Source organism: Chrysemys picta, chromosome 9, assembly GCF_011386835.1.
Source record: "Chrysemys picta bellii isolate R12L10 chromosome 9, ASM1138683v2, whole genome shotgun sequence".
NCBI lineage: Eukaryota > Metazoa > Chordata > Testudines > Emydidae > Chrysemys > Chrysemys picta.
The window spans coordinates 66,915,989-66,939,652 of NC_088799.1; the positions used below are offsets into that span (position 1 = coordinate 66,915,989).

General features: G+C 41.8%; 1 long non-coding RNA gene across 2 annotated transcripts in view; it reads right to left on the bottom strand.

Moving 5' to 3' along the window:
- LOC112059290 (uncharacterized) overlaps positions 1–23,664 on the bottom strand; it is a 174,736-nt gene that overhangs the window by 106,526 nt on the left and 44,546 nt on the right. For both annotated transcript variants that reach the window (XR_010590236.1, XR_010590237.1), the window contains exon 2: positions 8,113–8,168. This is a non-coding gene — a long non-coding RNA (uncharacterized LOC112059290). The remainder of the gene's footprint in view (positions 1–8,112; positions 8,169–23,664) is intronic.

Here is a 23,664-nt window from a genome sequence, read left to right on the forward strand (position 1 = left end):
CACTCCCTCTCGTTTCCGACCCATCTCCCAGGTCTCCATGTTCCCCACTTACCTGTGGGCTTTGCTCATCTGTCCCCGTCGAACCTAGTTTAAAGCCCTCCTCACGCGGATAGCCAGTCTGTGTCCAAATAGGGTCTTTCCCCTCCTCGAAAGGTGAACGCCATCTCTGCCTAGCAGTCCTTCCTCGAATAGCATCCCGTGGTCTAGGAAGCCAAAATCCTCCTGGCGACACCATCTTCGCAGCCAGGCATTCACCTCCATGATGCATCTGTCTCTGCCTGGGCCCCTACCTTTGACAGGAAGAATCGAAGAGAATACCACCTATGCTCCAAACTCTTTCACCCGTACTCCCAGAGCCCTGTAGTCACTCTTGATCCGTTCAGTGTCACACTACGCAGTATCATTTGTGCCCACATGGATGAGTAGCATGGGGTGGTAGTCAGAGGGCTGGATAATCCTCGACAATGCCTCCATAACATTTCAGATACGGGCCCCCGGCAGGCAGCATACCTCCCGAGATGAAATGTCAGGGCGACAGATGGGCGCCTCCGTCCCCCTCAGCAGAGAGTCTCCGACCACCACGACCCTACGTTTCCTATTCGCAGTGGTGGCAGCAGACCTCCCAGCCTTAGGGGTACGAGGCTTCTCCTCCTTTACAGTAGGGGGTGATTCCTTCATTCCTGTATCAAGAAAAGCATAACGGTTACCTATTACCATGGGGGAAGGGTTCGGAGCAGGGGTGGAGCACTGCCTGCTGCCAGAAGTAACCAGTTGCCAGTGTCCACCCTGAGCCATCTCCTCCTCCACCAGTGGTGTATCAGCAGTCCTGTGTATTGGGACAGCTAACTCAGCTGTCTCCACATGAACACTGTCCAGGAATTGCTTGTGGATTTGGATGCTCCTCAACCTAGCCACCTCTTCCTGTAGCTCTCCCACCTGCTGCCTGAGAGATTCCACCAGCAGGCACCTTTCACATTGGATGGTCCCCGCAGCCTGGATATCAGTAAGTGGAAATTGCAAGTTACAGTCTCTGCAAAACCACACCAGGATCTGGGTAGAAGCATCCATGCTCAGGTGCTCTGTCTGGCTACAGGCACAGGTGGAGGAGACAGAAGCAGTGCTGGCACAGGTGTTGCGGGTCTTCCTAACCATCGTAAGCCTCCCTCTGTCAAACTCCCATCTGCAGCCCCCTGTCCACTGAAAGGGTTGTTTAAGCAAGAAGTTTTGAATGTAGTTGGTTTATAGGCTTTAAGGGGAATAAAGAGAAAACAGATAGAACCGGCTAGGGATCCTCACCCCCTTCCCACTCCCCTTCCAAACTCCCTTGCGAAACTCCCTGTTAGTAGCCCCTGTTCGCAAAAGCTCCCTGGTCGCTTGTGCGCTGCTTTATAAAGCACTGGCCTGTATGAATGCCGCACCCACTGATTAAGGCTCAGCCACTTACCAGAGGCTTCTAGCTTTCAAACCTTCCTTTGAAGCTCACAGCTTCCAACTGCCAGCCACAGCACATGGTCCTTCAAACAACCAAACAAACAGACTGACAAACACAAGCTCAGCACACAGCAAGTAACCCCCAAACACAAACAAACACACACTACAGACAGTCACTTACCCCAAAAGGGTGCTGTATTGCTCCTCCTTCACCTGGAGAACTCCCTTGCGAAACTCCCTGTTAGCAGCCACTGCTCTATCTTTTTTAGAGCGAGGCTTCTTAAACCCTCTACAAATGTGACACTTGTCACTGATGTGTGACTCCCCCAAACATTTTAGGCAACTGGGGTATGGGTCACTAACTGGCATCGATCTCACACATGACCCACAGGACTTGAACTCCAGGGAGTGAAACATGGCTCCAGTTCCATTACTAAGAATCAAATTGGGTTCAAAATGGACCTAAAAAATGAAAACCTTACACTAACTATACCTTATATTGAACTAAGTACTAAACAAGAAACAGACTATATATAATGAGTGACAGAAATAAACTTGCAATAACGAGACTAGAAACATTCCAACAACTGTAACTGACTGTAAGAAGGTTCTAAGGGGGATCAGGGCAGTTCTGCCTTCCTGTAACAGCATGAAGTGATGCATGGCAACAGAGGGCACTCAAACTGCCTGGATGGGTTACCACTGAGGGAAAAGGTTCTCTGACAACTGTGCACAAGGCATGCACACACCTACAGCAGAATGAACATGTGCAATCACCTAAAAAAGAAAAGGCCATGATCACCAAATGGGTTCTTCTTTCGTATGGAAATAGCAAATTTACAAGTTAATAGAAATGTTTCAAATCCATTCAAGGGCTTCGGGAGATGTAGAATGTGCCATTGCCATCTTGCCTGGAAATGAAGAGACTTGTTCACAATGTGTTCAATGGTTTGGAGGCTTCTACATTCACACTGTAGTGAATCCTTGTTTCTTCATTTGTGCATCAGATGCACACATGTTCCTAGTAACACCCTAATATGGTTGATGGTCATCCACTGTCTTTGGTGGTACGAAACCAAGTGGTTCAATAGTGGGATCATCTATGAGGGGTCTGTTGTTTATATCAGATCCTGCCCATGGCATCCTTCAGGTGTCTTCTGGGTTGAAACTGGGTGACAGAAAAGCTTCTCCAGCCACCCAGAATAAACTGAAGGTCATTCACTGACCTGTCAGTTAAAATAGCAACCAACTGAGTAAGGCAGTGGGACAGATCATGAGAATGGAACATGAGTTGCATCCTCAACTTTCACTGTGTAGTTTATGATCAGATCTGGCACTTGTCCAGCCAAATGTCTGGGCCCAGGCAATAAGGAAATAGGTGCAACTCCCACTCCCATTTTCTTATTTTTGCTTGCTTTGGATCCACTATGGTTTGTGCTGCAGTAAATTGCTTGTGGTAACTAATTGGACTAAACCAGGATTGGAGGTACCATTTAGCCAGGTCTCAGCAATGGAGACAAAGTTGGGAGCCTCATTCAAAACTAGATTAAGGATGGTGCTGGCAGTACTTCTTAGTACAGGTGTATCACTTACACAAAATGACACAATTTCTGAAATCACTGAACCAGGAAATATTATAGGCTCATTAAAGAATACAAATCCAGAGAGGTGATGATCATCTCTCAGGAGTTAGCCCACAGAATCTAGTTATCCAGCTGCAGATGACACATTTCTGAATCTTTTCTAGCTTGTTAACTGAATTCTGCAGCTCTGTATGGGTGTTGTACACTATACTAGCTAGAATAAGTTAGATTTATGAAAGTACTGGTTACTGTCTATGATCTTATATTTATATGATGACTTTCCACTTTACAATCTTAAACTGATATAATAAACCACACAAGGGTCATGTTTTCCATCACTGCAATACAGCCCCCCACTGGGGCTGAGATGTACTAGTGACTATTTAACCGTACACAATGCCACCACACACCAGACTAGGTTAACACTTCCTCATCCTATTGCAAAGACTGTTAATGAGGATTCAACATATTATCAATGGTGGTGGTGTTTATGTGATGTGGATTTTTTCCACTAGAAAATAGACCGAAACCCCCCAAATAGTTTCACAGAGGCCATCAAATGCCAATTAGATAGATATGGTTTATTTAACGTGGGCTAAACCCAGACTTGTGAACAGCTCCATATTTCATTACCAAACCACCATCCCACACCAAGTCAGTTCCTGTGAAATATGCTCCTATAAATTAAACAAAAATTGCTTGGGCAAGAATAATATATTAAAGCTTGAGAAAAAGTAATAGGCAGGAGATAGAAGTAGAGCTGGTTTATTATTATACACATACACAGAAGTGCATCTATAAGGACTGAGTGTACTAGGCCTGGAAATGGCATGACTAGGACAACCAGTAATTTAATTTCTGTGTTCTGAACTTTACTGTCATTCTGTAAAAATAACTATGACTGCTGCTGTCTGAAAATGCTTTGAGCAAAAGTCTTAACATTCCAAATGATCCTGAAAATTTCATTTCTGTATGCTTTTTAAGTTGCTTAGTTCTGAATCAGCAGTCTAAAAGTGTGTTTAAACACTGCAGGTAACCATTTCCCATGGAACAAATACGGAGGAAATCAGGTTATAGTGAGGGCACCCAGCAGGACTCTTCTACTGTCTATTCAATGTCAGTGTAAACTGATTTCTTTAAGAAAGACACTCTGGGAGAAGAGAACAAATTGAAGAAAACATGTTCTGCATGCAAGAAAGAGCAAAGAGATGGAACACAGGATACTATGAGATAATTATGCAGAGGGAAAAAACAGAGGAAACAGGACAGCAGAAGAATAACAATATTACAGCAGGTGGGAGTTGTACAAACTAGGCTGGCTTGCAGCAGCACCAAGCAGATAATACATGAGCATTTTCACTCTCACTCTCTTTAATTCTTTCATGCAAAATAATTGCCTGCTCATAAGTTCCTGATGGTTTCTTTATCATGGTTTGTGTTACTAAAATTGCTGTTCGCTAAGCATTAAGTTTTGAACTAAATTAGAAATGTGCCACACAAGAACTACAAAGAAGTTTACACATTGCATTAAAAAAAGAAAGCGAGTATGTTAGGCTGCTCAGAAATAAATAAAAAAAGATTGAGGGAGTCCAGAAAATTGAGAAAGATTTGCTGTAACAGACATAGAGCTAGATCCTGACAGATGCCATATACCTGCAAATCCCAGAATCAGGTGGCTCAGCACCTCTCGGGATGTGGCCTTCAGTGAGCTGCATACTGGTTATGGGGAAACAATCTCTCTCCAGGTATGATCTCACAGCCGATCACACAGTATGAAAGGGAAGAGACCAGTTGAGAGGGATTGTGGTGGGAGATGCATTTCTCTGATATAACATCAAACAGTTAGAGCATCACTTCAACATTATTCAAATATTCTCTAGCAATACTCTAGCCAAATAGAACACGGACTATATCAAAAGGACTAGAATACATTAAAGATTTCTGCCGAGTGCTGTTATTGTTGACCTATAGTTTCATTATTTCGTATTATTGTAGTACAGATTCTCTGTTCCGCTCTGGTCCTTTTATGCTGCACTAGCTACATAGTGTGAAGCCAATTGAAACAGTCCCTCAGAAATACCTGCTGGGTAAGTGAGTCTCCTGGATGCCCTCACATCCCCTGGCATAGGGGGCATGCTACAAGTACAGGACATCAGTGGGATATTACTTAAAACTAACTTGGCCTATGTCCTATAGCTGAACTGAACAGAGCTCAGATAGAAAGGAAAATAGACCTATTTTTTCTGGTCTAATTTAAAAACCACTTAAATATTGTGAGTTTGAAAGTTCAACTCAAACTGCTTTTGTGTTTTGCTTAGAGACTTTGAATTAAAGAGAAAAAATGAAAACTCTATTGGGAAAAAATAAGGTGGAAAACTGAGCCAGAAGAGAGAAAACCACAGTGGGAGACTATACATATGGCTACACTGGAGCTGGAGGTGTAGTTTCCTGCTCAGGTAGATGTATGTGCACTAGCTTTGATCAAGCTAGCATCCTAAAACTAGAAATGTATCCACGGCGCTGGGAGGGGCTAGCTGCCCCGAGTACAATCCCACTCAGGATTCTACATATTTATTTGGATGCCAGCCCATCCCACCGTCTGTGCCGCCAGAGCACCACTTCTATTTTTAGCACACTAGCTCGATCAAAGCTAGCACGTGTATATCTATCTGAGCTGGAAATTGCACCTCCAGCTCTAGTGTAAATGTACCTTATGAGAAAAAGAGCATAAATGGATATATATATCACACACACATGTTATATATGTTGTATCTGTCCTTACCACATAACACAGGCTTCCCTTTACCTAGAACAATATTGCTGTTAAACTGATTCATCCTTGAAACAAACACCAGGCTTCAATGATAGGCAAAAATATCTGCAGATTCAGCTTAGTTCTGTGAATCCCAAATATTGCTCAATGGGATCACAAGACCCGAAGAATAGTGCACTGTTCACCTTCTCCCTCCCATTTTAAAGAAATAATATTGCAATGACAATGTCTGAACTTCATCTGTTTGTTTATCCTATTTCTGTATTTGCTGCTTCCCTCCTAAATCCTTTATTGCCAGAGTAACAGCTCAAAGCCAAATGAAGGTTTGATGTGGTACATGGCACGCCAAGAAAATGAAGCCCAATTTCAGGCTGCATGAGACTGAAAGCTGTGATTTTGCTAGTGTGAGGCTGTTGCTTTGGAAGGAGTAGGAGGATTGTGAAGCAAGCCATCACTTGTCAGAATTCTGGGATTCTACTGTCAAGATCTCAAACACAAATAAGGGTGGCAAAAAATCAACCATACAACCCAAAACTTGGAAGACACTAGACAGCTGTGTAGGTACTGGAACTAGACAAAGGCCACAGCAACCACTCATTCCCATTCAGCAAAGTAAATAATATGAAGGGTTTTTCTGCTGAGGTCACTGAGTGTGAAAGGAGTGGGCACAGGAAGCATTGCCACTTAGATGTATGATCACACACAAAACAACAATCATACTCTCACAACTGTGTTTGGTTTCCCAGTTGCTCCTCTTTAAACTAACCCCGGCCAGGTTCTTTACCTTTCAGATAAAGCTGATGGTCTCATGAGAAAAGGTGTTCTTTTAAAAAGCCTAGCTGCAGCCATATTCAGTTTTCAGAGCTAACCATGGAGTTTACAAATGATACAATACAAGCTGCAGATTTCAAATGTTCTTGGTTTCACAGCTGAGGTAATAGGAAGCGGCTTGTCCTCAGCATTATTAGCTGGCACTGAAAAAGCAGTCAACAGAATTAGAGAAACAGATGATGTACTTAGGAAGAGCAAGTAAATTAGAGAAGCTCATGGATGATACATGGCTTGTGCTAGCCTTAGAAGAGCCAACAGTAAAAGGAGACACAATTCAGTAATTGTAAGAAGTATGTATGTGTAATAAATAAAGCAGTATGTATAATAAACAGATGAAGAAAATATGGTGGTAACCAAGGGATCATAGGAATTTGATTCTGTGAAGGATAATTCAGAAAATGAAGTAATATAAAACAATTTGGGGAACTAAATGAGGAAGCAAGGGAGAAAGAATTGGAACAAAGAGGTAAGGAGGAATTTGTTAATGTGCTTGGTAGAGAGCCATTTCTTTTAGAAGGGTCATGCTAATTAGATTCTGAAGCAAGGGTTAAGGATTAGTTAGATCAGAGGATTGCAGCCGAAGCTGTTATAGTTTTGTATGCTGGAAGAAGGGTGACAAGAGATACTTAAGAGATAATTCAGAGACTGGCCCAAGATCTTAGGGGAAAGAGAGTATGAAGTTGTATTTTCAGCTGTGCTACCAGTTTCATTATTGGTAGACATGAGAGATGCTCAAACGATTATGAACAATTTGTTCATGGAATTTCATTCCCCCCCACACCACCATTTTAAAATTCCATACATCTGGAGGAAAATTTCCCTTACTTTCATTACTCATATCTCCTTGATGAACATTTTTAATAAATATTGTGGTCTACAAGAGCAAATTGTTTTTGTAGGTAGGCAATGGTCAGGATTATACCAAAGACATTGAGCATGCAAAAATTGAAGCCAAATCTTTCTTATGAGATCATTTTCAAACCATTTAACTCAGTTGTTGATCATGCTTACAGATACAGTGTTGTTTTGCCAAAGGTCTGTTTGCATCCTCTTGACAATCTCAGTGTATTAACAGTGCAGTGCAAGTCAGGACTCTTGCCAAGGGTCCTGGGGAATGCTGTCTTACTGCTGTTTTAATTGTCCCAGCTCAAATGCTACTATGAGCATGGATTTATTTATTTATAATTTCCCCCACTTTCTACTTCTTCATTTGTCATTTATTTCCACCTTCCAAGCCACAGGGAGGTTTTAATAGGAGCCCTTCCAAACACCCAAACATTTGCACCCTCCCTCTACAAAAATGTACAATAGGACCCTTTGAAAACACTAAACAGAACATGATACATTTATTTTGAAGTGTCTCCAAACTTTTTCTTTTAAAAAAACCTAAATGTTTGCCCAACAATAAGAGAAATGAAAAACATACATGATGAATTTTACCTGTATGCACAGGGACCATTTATATCCAATTTAAGCCCTGTTTTAAAAGCTTACCTGGATTTAAGTGGTCTGCTGGTCTTGTGCTGATGTGCTGCAGTGGTGAATTTCAGCTATAAGAAATGACATGGTGGTAAAAAGTCAGTAAACTCTTGTCACTGAGACGACTTCTTATATTTTTAGTAGACAGGGAATATTTTAGAGTGATATAATGATTGTTAATTAAATTTCAACCAGACATCATAACACTAGATTATGGGCTTAGAGTTACATTCTGCAGTTGGAAGAATAAATAAAATGCTTATTAGCTTGATAAGAGCTGTGCATATACCGTGTAGATATACTGTGCTAAATTTGGTTCTTTAATGCAGAGTTTCACCTGAACATTTATTTATAGTTTTAGAAGGAAGATTATGAAGAAGTGACCTGCATATATCTGAATATAAGGGGTTTGATATAGCCTGAGATAATGCAGTGGTGTGTCTACACAGCAAAATCTGTACACAGGCTGACCAGCCCGTGCAAGCTTGAATCCTGGTAGCAGTGAAGACATTGCAGTGTGGGCTTCAAAACAGGATAGCATGTTAAGTATGTACCCAGTGTCTGTACTGGGCGTGTACTACCCATGCTGAAGCCTGCACCACACTGTTTCCACAGCTACTATTACACAGGCTAGCTGGATTCAAGCTAGTTTGCGGTGGCTAGCCTATGCACAGCTTTTGCTGCGTAGATGTACCCAGGGGCGGCTCTAGCTTTTTTGCCACCCTAAGCACGACAGGCAGGCCGGCCGCCTTTGGCGGCTTGCCTGCGGGAGGTCCCCTGGTTCCCCGGCTTTGGTGTACCCGCCGCCGAATCCGCGGATCTCCCGCAGGATTGCCGCCGAAGGCAGCCTGACTGCCGCCCTTGCAGGGACCGGCAGGGCGCCCCCCGCGGCTTGCTGCCCCAGACACGCGCTTGGAGTGCTGGTGCCTGGAGCCGCCGCTGGATGTACCCTAATTCTTGTACCAGTGTAACTCCAGTCAAACCAATAGCTTTGTATCGGTATCAAGTGGAGTAATGGAGTGGTGAATCAGGCCCATAGCATCCACAATTAACACTGTGTTGAAATTTGCTAGATAGAACAAAGGGAAGTGAAGAGATCAACAAGTTAAATATCTTTTTATATAGGTGCTAGAAAACTTACATTATATGGATATAGAATTCTAGGTAAATATACATATATTGCAGGAGAAATGAGATATTTTTGGAACAACAAACATGGTGAAGCTAGGAAATTGACTAGAAATTTAAAATATCAAAATGCAGAGCTTGCTAAGTGATAGGTAAAATAAAGCTTAGTAAAATAGAGGTGTAGATTTTGTTGAGGAGTATTTTATGCCTTCAGCAAGAAATGATATAAATATATTGGCAGACACAACAAAAAGCAATTTGTACAGAATACAGGCAAAAATATAGTAATGTCATTCTTTGCTCTTAGTACCTGTCTGTATGACAGTTTGAGAAAGTATTTATACAGATGAAATGCCTATAAACATACCAGAGCATTGATCATGGGCAATTTTAAACTCTTTTGCACTAAACTGGGTTTTTCTGACAAATTGTGATAATGTATCTTGTGTTAGTGCTAATGGCAGGAGCCCCAGACCTGCTGGCTCCAAGAGGTTAATTTCTGAGATACTGATTATGATAATAAATATGGAACAACAGGGTGTGGGAGTGGGTTTATTCTAGAGAAAATGCAGTGTTGATTTCTTACTTAGTATGCCACTTGGACTCACAGATTTTCAGCTGGTCTGCCCCTCAGCTCCTTCTGGACCTCAGAACAAGTGTATATATTCTTGATGTATAATGCAACACTTCCTCCCTTTTTTCCCTGCCTGTCCCTCCAGAAAAAAGCTATACCCTTCTATACTAATATTCCAGACATGAGGTTTATCCCACAAAGTCTCAGTGGTGCCAACCAAGTCATAATTTATCCTATGTACTAATACTTCCAGTTCTTCCTGTTTATTCCCCATACTCCTTGCATTTGTGTATAGACACCTAAGATGTTATGCAGATTCCCTCACTGTTATCCCACTTGTTGCGCTTCTGACCCTACTGTAATTTTCAATTATCTTCCCCTCTGTGCCCCAACGTTTAGCCCTCTGTTAAGGTCACCTTTTTATATACCTATCTGTGGGTGTTTGTCACCTGCCCCCTTTGAACTTCGTTTAAATCTATTTTACAGGTTGTGAATCCAAGACCTGAAAACAAACCAAGAGGTTTAAGCCTTTTACTGTGTCTACCAAGTTTTTCACTGAATCTGGAAAGCTGCCAGTATGATTAAAGCTATAGTGAACTCAGCACTGCCAGTAATGATTTCTTAACCCACGTGCCACTAGACCAGAGGTGTCAGATGTTTTCAGTTACAGCCATCCAACCCTGTTATGGAACCCCCTGGACTAGATTATCTGATTTACATCTGTGCAGCTTCACTGACTAAGAGTTGCGATTGTAAATCAGGGTAGAATTTGGCCTATGCAAGGTACTGTAGATACAAAATGGTACCCTGCTGCAATGCCTGAAAGCTGTTTGGGGACCTGACCCTGTAAGGAGCTAAGAGTCTAATTCCTATTGACTTGAATAGAAGTGCAGGGCATTCAGCACTGTGAAGTATCAGGTCTTGGTTAGTGCCAACAGGGGCAGATTCTGTTTTCTTTGCACACTCAGAACTCCCCTTGACATCAGCACAAATTTTGCTTGTGCGATGAGTGCAGAACAGGCCTAGTATTATTGCATCCACATTGTTTCATTTATGATAAGAAATAAAGTAATGTAAACATTATAGATCTTTAAGAAGTCAATTTCTTTGGGTTTCCCCCCTCTGTTATAAAGTAACCTCTTGTTCCATTTCCACTAAATCTGCTCTGTGCTTTCTCTGCTAAATAAAGTTTAAGTTTGATTGCTTCAAAGAATGCCAATAATCACAAATCACTACCCACAACACATCCTGTAGTAAGCCCTAGTGTATGTAACCGCATTGCCTTTGCCAACATTTTAGATAGTTTCATGCTATTCCTGCTGTTTCTCATGTCACAGAGGTTAGTTCTCCTGTGAATGCGTATGAAACAGCTAGTAAAAAGTAACTATTATCTGAATCCAAGTACACAAAATATTCCCAAGCGACTAGCATTTTTCTTCTGGTAGGCTGAGAGACTTGATTGTGTAATTTACTGAATGCAGCCATTAATAACAACATGACCTGATATTGTTCGAGTACATATCTCCTTAGAGCACTGTGTCTGCAAATTGTCCCAAAATTGCAAGATCAGGAAAAAAACAACTAAATAACTGTTAAAAAAGAGGCAATTTTAAAAGGAAAAATACTGCACCACCCAACTGAGCTGAACTTTCCATCTCTCTCCTCTTGTTTTTATGCATGAATCTCCCAAGGAGAGTGATATAAATACAGATGTAACTTTAGAAAGAACAGTCAAATGATACAGCAAGTGATTTCCCTTTGTTTGTTCTACATCACTGTTAATATGTGAGATCAAAACTGTAGAGACAAAAAGCATTTAAGGTAGCTACTTTCAGGATAGCTTTGTACAGTACAGGCAGAAAGGCCCAATCCTATAATTCCTCCTGACTAAGAGCTCCTGGATCTAGCCCTGTATTTATACTGATTTTTAGCTACAAAAGGTTTCAATGCTTCAAAACAATGCATCAATGCTTAATCAATGCTCATCAGTGTTCCTTAACCATTAGAGAATCATTAATTCATGGATCGTTCCAAATCCAGTCTAAAATAAGCAAATGCAATGCCCATGGAAGGCTCTGGGCCAAATCCAATGATGACAAATGGTGGGGTAAAGTTTCATACCGGGTAAATGAATCTTGTCCTGTACCTCATGTGGTCACAGGCACCAGAGAAAAGTGGGTGTAAATCATCTAGCATTCTGATCTAGTAATGTTTTACACCCTCTTTGCACTGGTGTAAATGACCATGTGAGGTGCAATGTAATAGTGATCTGGTCCATTTCCACTACCACCGAGGAAGGAATTTATATCTGCACTAGTGTGGAGGTCAGCGCAAAGACAGAGGATGAGCAGTTTATGCCTCCCCATTACTGGAACTACTGGGGACCAGTTCAATCCATGGCTCTGGCTCAGACACACCTGCAGGATGCCCAAGGCCCCTATGTGCCTTGCTGCCGCCAAATAACGACCACGGCCATAGATGCATCTCAGACAATCTTCCTCTCACCCATTGTGTGTCCGAAAATGTATCTCTCAGCTGGCGTGGCAGCTCCAGAAGAGGAGCACTAGAGGTATTCTCTGAGCGGACTGTGTGGCTGCTTTGCAGTCTCTTTGCACTGGTTCTGCCAGTACAAAAGGGCTGCAGAGGAACTGCAAATCAGGCTGTGAGGGGCTGAGGGGAGTGTATGTAGATAGAGCAAGACAAATATCCTAACACTGCCCTGGCAACTGGTTACTTCAAAGCACTAGCACATAATTATGATACCGCTCATAGCAGAATGCAGGCAGATGAGAATTCCTCAGGCTGTAACATTCTCCATGAGTACTGTCTCTAAGAAATGAAAGGCGTGAGAAAGCTCTGCAGTAATACCCCTTTGTGTACTCATCTGCCTAAAGTTTTTCGTAACAATACATTAAACAAACCCACACATTCATTCAGCAAGTACTTTCTTTGTTCATTCTGGAATTTAATTTTTATGTCTCCATAACTAAGATACTATAACAACAGCAACAGAGAGGTCTCAAGTGCAAACTTTTTGAAAGTTTAGGAGTTTTCAGATGTAGGTTTTGAGGATCCCCCCAGTCCGTTTGTCTCTTGTTTTATACTTTGTCCTTTATACTTTGATTGTAAGCTCTTTGGTGCAGAGACCATCTTTTTATTACGTGTATATACAGTGCCTCGCATGAGACTCCATCCCTGATAAGGGCTTCTACGCACTTCCACAATACAAATAACTAATAGTAATAGGATCTTGCTTTGTCCCATTTAGAGAGAAAAGGCAGCTTCAAGGATCATATCAGCGATTTGGGATGGATCCAGTCTCTAACTAGAGGTAGGTTTAAATAAGCTATTTAATTATGAATTTAATTAGTGCCGAGCAAATAATGCAGAAAATTCCCCACAAATATTCATTTGAATGACATTTACTTCAGCTATGTTTATGTCCATATCTATGCAACTGATTTCTGTGTGATCAAATTTTACTATCATGAATATTTGAGGAAAATGAATGTTAAGCTTGTACGGATGAAGATTTGCAGAAAGCACTTTTTAAATTCATTTTCCACAGGCATCCACGTGGGAAATCTGATGTTACATTATAGTCATCCTACCAGGCAACAGAAACAGTACTACATGACTTATTATCTGACCATTTGCAACATCAGAACAGTTGAAAATTTGAATTTTTGAGTTAACAGCAAATCACCAATTCATGAAAAATATTGTTGAGTAATGTCATATAGTAAACAAAGGGGAACTTAATCTGCTGGCTGGACAGTTCACAACCAGAAAGAGGCAAAATCTGTTTAATAGATTATTTGTTCTAAACTATTTGCACAGCTCTAATTTCCACATTTATACTGGGAACAAAGCAGAATTTGGCTCAGAAGTTTTAAAACATCTGTTTTAATTATAGCTGAGATGGTCTGGATATCTGATGCTATAAGTGGCACCATATAGACCCCAAGATATCTTTTAAATATACAGTGGCTATGTCTACACAGGGGAAGAAGGTGCTCTTTTGAATACAATTAGCTCAGTCAAATTAGATTACCATGTCTGGAAATTGCCCTTGCCACCTGAGTAGACAGTTTGATGCTTTTTCAGTTGCGTTAGTTGGTTGTGGTGTAGTCTAGGTGCTAAGAAGGGTTTTCAGTCAAGATAAGGGCTTGTCTACATGGGGAAATTACAGTGGTATAAGATAGGGTGTCTTTGAACTGCTCTAATTATACAAGTATGACTCTCTGTATGGACGTATTTTTTTCAGTGTAGCTTATGTCACTTTGGAAGGGATTTCAGCTGAACCAAAAAAGCCACTCATTTTAGAAGAGGAGTCAGTGATTTAACTATATTGGTATAATTATACTGGTATAACTGGTCAAGCTTTCCTTTGTATAAAAGCAATGACTCTGAAAAATGCACCTTCTCCCTTTGTATAGACATGGCCAGTGGGATACAAGTTTTATAGTGGGATACAAGTTATATTTCTAATGGGATTCGGCTGTATAACTGGGTTTTCTTCTATCACCCCTTTACCTTCACCCTACACATGCAACTGGAGCTTGCTTGTGCAATGTTCAGAGGAGCAAGAGTAAGTTTTTTCCCTACCTATTAGCTGTTATTTATTTTCTTGCATCAGCACCACTAACATCCCCTGAGCCCCTGAACCATGTATTTGCCATATATTGCTTGCAGTTGTACTAATGCACCCCAGAAAGTTTTGCAGAGGGAAAAAGCACTAAAAGCCTCTGTAGGCAAGCAAGGAAAGTCAGGCATGTGAGATCTAGGGTTCTGAACTGAGACGAAACTGGAGTTGGGAGGCAATTCAGTTTGGCAAGAGAGGTCAAGACCTGATGGTTAAGAGTATTTGGAGGGCTAATGGGGTATGACTATTCTTCACAATCTGATTACTGCTTGATTATTTTCTCTCTTTGATTTTCACATCTACTGGAGTGGCTTCTGAAACTATGGCATCTGTGTCTATGGAAGAGTGGCTCCCACTGTTATGACTCTATCTCAGCAACAGTGTTCATCCCTCTGGTATTGTCCTCTTGTGGCTCTTTAGAATTAACCAAATTAGACCATTTCCAAAGTGACATAAGCTAAACTGGGGAAAGGCAGTCCCTCGAGAATAAGAGGGACCACACCGAGCATTATATTGGTATAACTATAGCAGTAAAACTATACTGGTGTAATTATGTCTGTGAATTTCCTCATGTAGTCAAGCCCTAATTTTTTTTCTCAGTGAAATTCCCCTAAACTCACTCTATGATCCATTTACTTCAGGAGAGAAGTAACTTTTGATTGCACAATCAAAGTATATGTAAGCTGAAACACAAACTCTATGCCAAAAGAAGGAGGAAGGGTGGGAACACATTTTCGTTTGTCCTCCACCGCCAGAATAGTTTTGCAACAACGCCTCTTATTATTGCATTGCAGAGAGTGTTTGGGGAGAAAAAAAGAAGGAAATGAACACAGACACACACACACCAACTCAGAAAGAGATCTGGAATCCATCATTTTGTCCCTAATTGACAGCTAGTTAAAGCCAAATACTCTCTGATCCAGTTACATTTGTAGTTTTTTGGATGTCTTTATTGGCCTAAGACCTATAAACACCATCCGGTAATAATTAGAAGCATGTGAACTGGATGAAATTCTGTTTGCGATTAACTTTCAGAAAGTTATATTCAGCCAGGATAATGACTCAGAGCTCACTAATGGTCTAGTGGCTTGTTCATGTATTCCACAGCATGGAGTTAAAGAATTACACCCTTTCTTAAGTAGGTGAGGCATTCCACATTAAACAGAGACATAAGTCTCTGGATTTTAGCAGGGCATGAAGGAAAAAAAGCAGAGGAACAACACTAGGACTTTCTCAAAGATGCAATATAAAGCCAAAAAATGTACAGGTGATTAAATATTCCTGTTCAGCAGAATTTGTGGCCCAAAAGTCAAAATCTACATTAACACAGAATGTATATGAACAAGGTCAAATTGGCTCTAAGACACTGGAAAGAAATGGGGGCAGGGTACAAAGCCATGTGAGTGTCCGGGTGGATTCTGGCTGACTCAGCCACAAGACCCTGTCCTCCACATGCCTCTCACTGCTCCAGTGAGAGAGTCTAAGATGTTACCCGCACCATTCACCTTGATGGGGACTGGCCCCTTCAGAGAAGGACACAATGGGTAGAGAAGGCTCTTTGGCATATGGGCATCCACCATCTGGCCCTTAGAAATTGAAGAAATTGTTTCCCATATCTAGTATTTTCAAGGTGAGTGAAAGATTACTTATAACTTTATCTGTCCTTAAAAAAAAATCCTCACAATAAGCCCTCACAATATCAGGAATACTGTGCATAGCCAGCATCCCATTGTTGTGATACATTCATACAACATCCTGGCAAAGATCATCTCTGTGCTCCTGACCACGGCTTTGGAACAACTGAAGCAAAGTTGACCCATGCAGATTCCATCCCAGATTTTATGCATGAACCACAGGGAGCATTTTAGTTCAAATAGTCTTATTTCCTTTTAGAAATCACAAAGAGAAACATAATACAACAGCAGCCAAACTGGGTGCATTCATTAAAGCTGCATATCATTTACCCTGAACATACAGTCTCTGAATAAAATTCAACTGTCATTTATACATGCTCACAACAATCTGGCGAAACTCCACCGGAGTCCTCAATTGCAGGTACATTTTGAGGTCCTTGCTTGTGCAAAATACCCAGGGAAGTCAGAATTTGGCCCTTGGGTAAGTGTGGACTTACACTGGTATAAATTATTTCAGAATGTGCACTGGCAAAACTGAGAGGAGAGAGTTTGGGCCTTTGTATTAAAGATCCTACTTGCCTGAGAACAGCAGGGGAGACTGCTCCTGTTGTCTGTCAGCATGTCCATAATAAACAGAGTAACTGGAGTGAAGCATCACACTGCTCCTCCATGTGCTATGTACACATATCCACTAGTGCCAGGCCCAGGTTGTGAGAGAGGGAAATTCCCGCCCTGATGATTTAGTTTTGTCCTGGTAAAACTAAAACCAAACCATGGACATAAAAACTGAATTTCACTGATAATCAGTCCACATTCTGTTCTGGTGAATTTAAGTATTTTGAGTAGAGAAATGGCTGAGAAATCGAGGTTGAACAATCATTGACGGCATACACTTTGCAGGATTTGCTCACATCCCTCACTGTTAGTGTGGGATTTTCATAAGCTTTCAGCATTAGACTAACTCTGCTCTTCCTGAAATCCATGGTAAAACTTCCACTGACTTCGATGGGAGCAGAATTAGAATAACACTGATCATTTTTGAAAATTCTACCTGATGACTCCATCCAGACTGTGGTATTGAGCAGCCAGGTGACTGGTGAATGACAGGGGAAGCAGAGATTCCGTGACTTCATGTACCATGGGGGAAGGGAAAACATGGTCTCTTCCTTTATGAGGACAGCCAGGAAGAGAATACTGAATGAGGGCTAAATTCCTCAGTAAGACTGGTGTAAATCCAGAGTTATCCCACAGAAGTGAACAGAGTTACTCTGATATAACAAAGTATATCCTGGCCCTGAGCGTGAGCTCCAAAACAGTACTCTAGGCCCAGGACAGAGCAGAGTCCTCTGCGTTGAAGAAGCCACCTTGCCTCAACTCATCCTCCCAGCAGCCAGTGTTGAGGAGTAGACAGACTCTCAGAACTTTTACAAAAACTCATTGTTTTAATATCCACCACATCAGGGACATTGGGCCCCTCTCCCTTCTTCCGTGGCAATTCCATAAAGGATAATACAACTCCAGGACTGCAGTCCCTTATGGTGGCCAGGATACTTTGTCTGGAGGAAGGGGAGAGGTGTGGTGACATTCTCTCTACATCAACCCCCTGTTCCTGTGTGGCAGGTATGTTGCCCATCTGTTCCCTTCCCAGTGGGAGCCCAACCTTCTTCAAGGTCAGTTAACCAGGCTGTGCACAGACTGGTTATGTGGGAGTAATGGCTTATCTATCCCTGAGCACCACATAACTGAGCCAGAGAAACTGGGGGTTAGTTATTAAGTGTAGCAGCTGGTAGATGTTTAGTTTAAGTTTATAGTAATCTGTATAACATATGCATCTGCTTACAATTGACCAGCCCAGATGAGATACAGTAAAGAGATTATATGCTATACAAACACCCATTGATTTCCAGGGGGAGTTTATACAAAGTGAGTTGCATTACATTCACCTAACATTCTATCAGCTGTAAAGCAGGCTAACCCCTGGTGCTGCTGTAATGGCCCCCACGGGGATCACCATTAGGCAGCACTGCAGCACAGCCTTCTGCAACTTGAGCTCTAAGAGTCACTCCATTAGCTTGTAGGAGTAGTAGGCTGTATCCTCTAGTGAACCAATCACTGGAAGAGAACACAATACAGACACTTCCTGCATGTTACACAGTCTGAACTGATTATTTATTCTGCCTTCCAAGAGAAATGAGACCATATTATGATAACAGTTGGGGATGGAGGAGGGGTAAAAATGGCTCAGATTTGGAGATTGGATGGGAAAGCAGTGAACTCCTTAATTAAAAGTGAGGGTAGAATACTCTGGTTCCTGGGGGCTGGCACTCTCACTAAACTAAACTAAGAAGAAAACATATCCAAAATGGAAGTATCACAGTGTGAGGCAGCTTGGTCCAGTGAACAGGGCACTGGAGTAGGAGTCAGGAGACCTGGATTTTCTTCCTGGTTATACGATAGTAAGAGTGGATTGTTTTGCAAATATTTATTTTCAAACTTCTAATTACAGTGGCTGAGTTCTCTGTCCTGAGAAACAAGCTGCATGGCAGAAATTCCAATAGATCTTACCAACTGTCATTTGCTTGTCCTTTTGTTTGTTGTAGACAGAACCCCAAGGGAAGCAGAGGTTCTAATCTAGTAGATAAGGGTTTGGACTGTGCATCAAGAAGTCTCTCTTGCAGAGAGAGCTGCTAATAAACTTCTCAGCCCTTTCAGTGATGGAATGTTGCAATGTGTCCTCATTCTGGAAAGCTGCTCTTTTGGCTGAAAAAAGACCCTTACACATGGGTCAGTTAATAGAAGTAATTAAATATATCTCACAACTAAATGCTTTCCCTAAGTGGGCACTATATTTCATCTTGTTATCATTCCTGGCCCGGTTAGAAGTGGAAATAAAACACAGCACAGAACAGGAGAAAATCTGCAAAACCTTTGATGAATCTGGAGGAATATTACTACAGTATATTCAGATCGGACTTAAGCCCGTAAGCGTGAGTTAAATCACAGTTAAGGTTTAAACTCTGTTTTAGATCATCCCCATGTCCTGATACTGCCAGGGTTTTAACACAATGAGGTGGGGCATTGGAGAAAGCATGTTACGTATCACCTCTTGTTTGCTGCATTACTTGGATTTGTCTAATTACAGATTTTCTGCCTTCACTCTAAACACCCTCAGTTTTGTGGGTTTAAGTCACAGTCCTTAATGTTGTTTAAATGTAGTTTTTTTGTCTGAATTACCATTTTATGGTTGTATTAAACTTGGGTTTTGACATGTTAATAGCACTGGGTTATCACATGACAATTCCACTATTAATATGCATAACCACTATATTTAGTCTATTTTCCCAAAAGGAATTATTTACTCATCCACTGGAGCTATTATAGTCGATCAGGTAAATATATGCAGTATTTGGTTTGAGTACTAATTTTGAAAATGCACGGTATTTACCCATTATAGCTGCCTACTGTGTATATCCATATTGAGACTTTTTTTTGAAAGTGCAAAGAGACTGTAAGATAGTCATTGACTGCCTGACACACATGCACAGTAAATCTATCCCTTATTCAAGTCCCTGCTCCAATAAAATAAATAATAATGGTTCATTTACACTTATACAGCACCTATTGGCTGAGACTGTCAGGTGTATTTCCCTGAACCTTAGTCAGTCCCTCAGCTTCCCCATCAGTAACAGAGATAATACTATCTATCTACCTCACTGGGGAGTTCTGAAGATTCAATCCATTAACCTCTGACTGTGCCCCTGTGCCCTATGTTAGGGGTTCTTTTTCTTTCTGAGCCTCTCCCCCCAACATGCTATAAAAACTTCACAGCCCACCAGTGTCACAACTGTTTTTCTGCATATAAAAGCCAGCGCTGGCATTAAGGGGCAGCAGGCAGGACAATTGACTGGGGTCCCATGCCACAGGGGTCCCCACAAAGCTAAGTTGCTCAGGCTTTGGCTTCAGCCCCAGGTGGCAGGGCTGGGAGCCCTGGGCTTCAGCCCCACACTGCAAGGCTTCAGCTTTTTGCCTTGGGCCCCAGCAAGTCTAACACTGGCCCTGCTTGGCGGCCGCCCTGAAACCTGCTTGTGGCCCCCAGGAGGCCCCAGACCCCTGGTTAAGAACCACTGCCCTATGTTACAAATGGGGATAATACTGTCTATCGACCTCACTGGGGAATTGTGACTATCCAGTGTGTTAAGTAAAGAGCTTTGAGATTCTCAAATGAAAAGCAGTGGAGAAGGGCAAAATATAATTACCAAGAAGATATTTCAGGTTAACGCCACAGGAACGATTTACCTAAGTTAGCCTTACAACAAATCAGTGACAGAGGTGGGCTTTTAAAAGCCAGATATACACAATGCAGAATCCAGCCACTGATCTAATCTAACTTGGGCTCTGTAACATTCTGAGTTTCAAAGAAACAGAGTAAAGCACTGTGATTCAGTCCATCCTAGAAGACAGATGATCTGGAGTTTAAGGAAATCCTAAGGATTTGTATCTTTTTGGTCAAGCTTGCACACTGGGAAAGATGGGATAACTTGAATGCAGGGGTGGAATGAACAGTTTATTAACAGTCATAGCTCATAGTCAGTATGAGACTGCAGACAGCCCTAACATATGCTATCTGACACAAAGCCCCCCAGAAGAAAGGAAGAAGAGTGACTGCTTCAGGGATGTGGTTAACTCCAGGCTGAGAGTTTAGAGGCATAAAGGAAACAAATTAGTAATTATATCTCAGCTATTATGCAAAGGCACCAGTAGGCACATGAGATTCCGGTAAGAAATTCCTGTTCAGAATAGCTTCATTACTGCTTGCATTTATAATGTGTCCATCACCATGATGTCTGGGTGCACCTTTTGAGTTTAGATTAGGAGCAAACAGCATATTCTCAAGAACAAGGATTTAAAATACTTTGTGACCCCAATGGCAGCAGCCAAACTAATTGCCCTAAGAGGACCAGAGATACAGCATGCCAGGGGATTCTGAAATATGCATTAGCAGAAAACTGGAACACCGAGGTTTATCGTACATCATGGTCTAAGACTGTAGTTTTTAAACAAATTTTTAAGCAGGTTGTTATATAGTTGAATTCTGCCCTCCACCATTGCCAGTTCAACATATTGTTCCTAATGTCATGCATGTGCTGTGTTATGGGTGGGTCTTTGACATGATTGTTAGGCTGTGCCAGGCTTTTAACACATTTCTTCTGTTGCTATGGATGCATTTGTGTGACCTGGCTGTATCTGTGTGACTGAGATAAGCCAGTTGTGCCCCTGCTATTCAAGGGGGATGACATATCAAAGTGGATGGTGCCAGATAAAAAAGGACCCACAGCCCTTCTCTGATACCAGCAGTAAAGTAGCAGGTGATAGCTGCCCAGATTTTCCCAGAATGCACTGACACAAATCTAGCTGTGCTATGTGTTTATTGTGAGCTGGTCAGCAAGGCCAACACACGGATGTGCTGGGAAAAATGGTATGTGCCCATGCCAATCACATTAAGTGTTACTGTGTCAGATAAGTGTGTCAGAGCCTACTTACACTGAACATAGTTCTAGCTGTAGTGTAGGCAAAGCTTTAAAACAGCTAGACTCAGACATACATCAGGCAGGAGCAAGTTCCAGAGGCAAGGGCCTGTCACTGAGAATGTCCTGCCCCTCAGCAACAACTTCATTATCTCATCCTCATTGGACTATTTCAAGCATTCAACATGTTATCCATAACAGCACACTTCACACAGAATCAGTGGAGGAGGGAGAAAAGAGGGTTAGAAAGAACTTTCTGCTTAAGGGAGTGAAAAAGCAGGCTGTCCTGAGCTCTTCATCTACTCCCCTACATTTAATAAGGGCAAAACCATTTATCTTCCCTCACATAAATTGAACAGATACTGCCTCTCTCCTCAGGGCCCTGAAACCCACAAGGGAAGGCTAGATTAGGCCTGTAGGACTGATGCAACCTCATGTGATGCATTACTTCATGGAGCAGTAAGTTAGCAACATGTTTTGTCGCAAAATATTTTCTATATGGTTTGTCTCACACAAACACCACACAAAACAAGTAACTGCAGAGAGATTTGTGCTGATATTTCTGTGCTGCTGTCGCCTCTTTAGATGTAAGCACTGTGTCAGACATTTCACAAACGGGACCCCTTCCTGCAAACATGCACTATGGCTGAATGTTAAGGATTGGCAGGATATTGGCAAAAGGGATAATACAGCACAGGAAAAGACATGTAACAGCATTTAATATATAGCAACAGATCCTTTTTATTTGAACGCTAGTTAAGTTCCTTTATTTTTTTCTTTGCCATTTCACTGCTTGCTATCATTCCTCATTTGGAGGACAGCCCTGTACTAGTTTCCAAACAGAGAGCATATTGTTCTACATGTTCTATGGTTCCTGAATCACACTAATTTGTATTATTACATTTTTAATTTAGTGATTGATATGTTGGCTTTGAAAACTGACTGTCAGAATAATTCATAGAGTAATAAAAAAGTGCATGGCAGTTTTATTAATGCACCCTTAAAGAATAATGAAACCTTCAGCATTGCTCTAATGAATTCTGGTGAAACGTTTATGAATGATGCTCTTCATATGTGTCTGTTCCTCAGTTGGTGAAGGAGAAGGAAAATCAGACAAAAAAAAAAAAGCCCAAATCTCAAATGATAAACTGGAAGCATTTTCTAAACTAATCCTCGGCTATTAAGTTTTCATATGAGAAATGTCAGCTTCAAACTTCCACTTTTCCCCTATCCCCCCTCCCCTCCCCCCGCCCCACGACCACACAGTGCATGATCAGTAAGGTATTGTCTTCCTTTTTAACACACACAGGCAGAGTTACCTCAGGTTTTCTACATTCAAAGAGCAGCATTTCTGCCTGGCTTCTAATACTGTAAGAGCACAGAGATTAAACTCGAAGCCCTAATTCAGGCACATTCTAGTTGCCTTCAATGGGTGCTTTTCCTAAGAAATAAATTTTGCCTCTACTCCACATCCGTGGGCACCACAGAGCCCACAAAACAATGGAAATTTCCTGTGCTGTATTATCCCTTTTGCCAATATCCTGCCAATCCTTAACATTCAGCCATAGTGCATGTTTGCAGGAAGGGGTCCCGTTTGTGAAATGTCTGACACAGTGCTTACATCTAAAGAGGCGACAGCAGCACAGAAATATCATCTGAAAGGGAGATTTTCAGGACCCATGTGCAAGGAATGCACATATTCTGTTTACTGCAGAATAAAGCTCCATAGGACCCCCTCATGGGATATGCAAGGATCTTTTGTGGGAGGAGCATGTACGGGCCCAGGGAGAGTCAAGGAATGAGGTGGGTTATGTTTGCCACAATGTAGGACCTTCTGTCATTCCTTCCCATGAAGGATGGTGTAGCACAGTGCTGAGGCTGCAGCTATGGCCACCCCACAGCTGCTGTGCTAAATATGGGGTGAAGAATGAAACCCCTGGATCTCCCCAGTGCTCACCTGACATATTATGTCCAGGCACCATGGTTTGGACTGTACACCTCTCTCCCAAGAATGGCCCCTAATTTAATGAAACATAACTGAAGCCATTAATAATTTTGCGC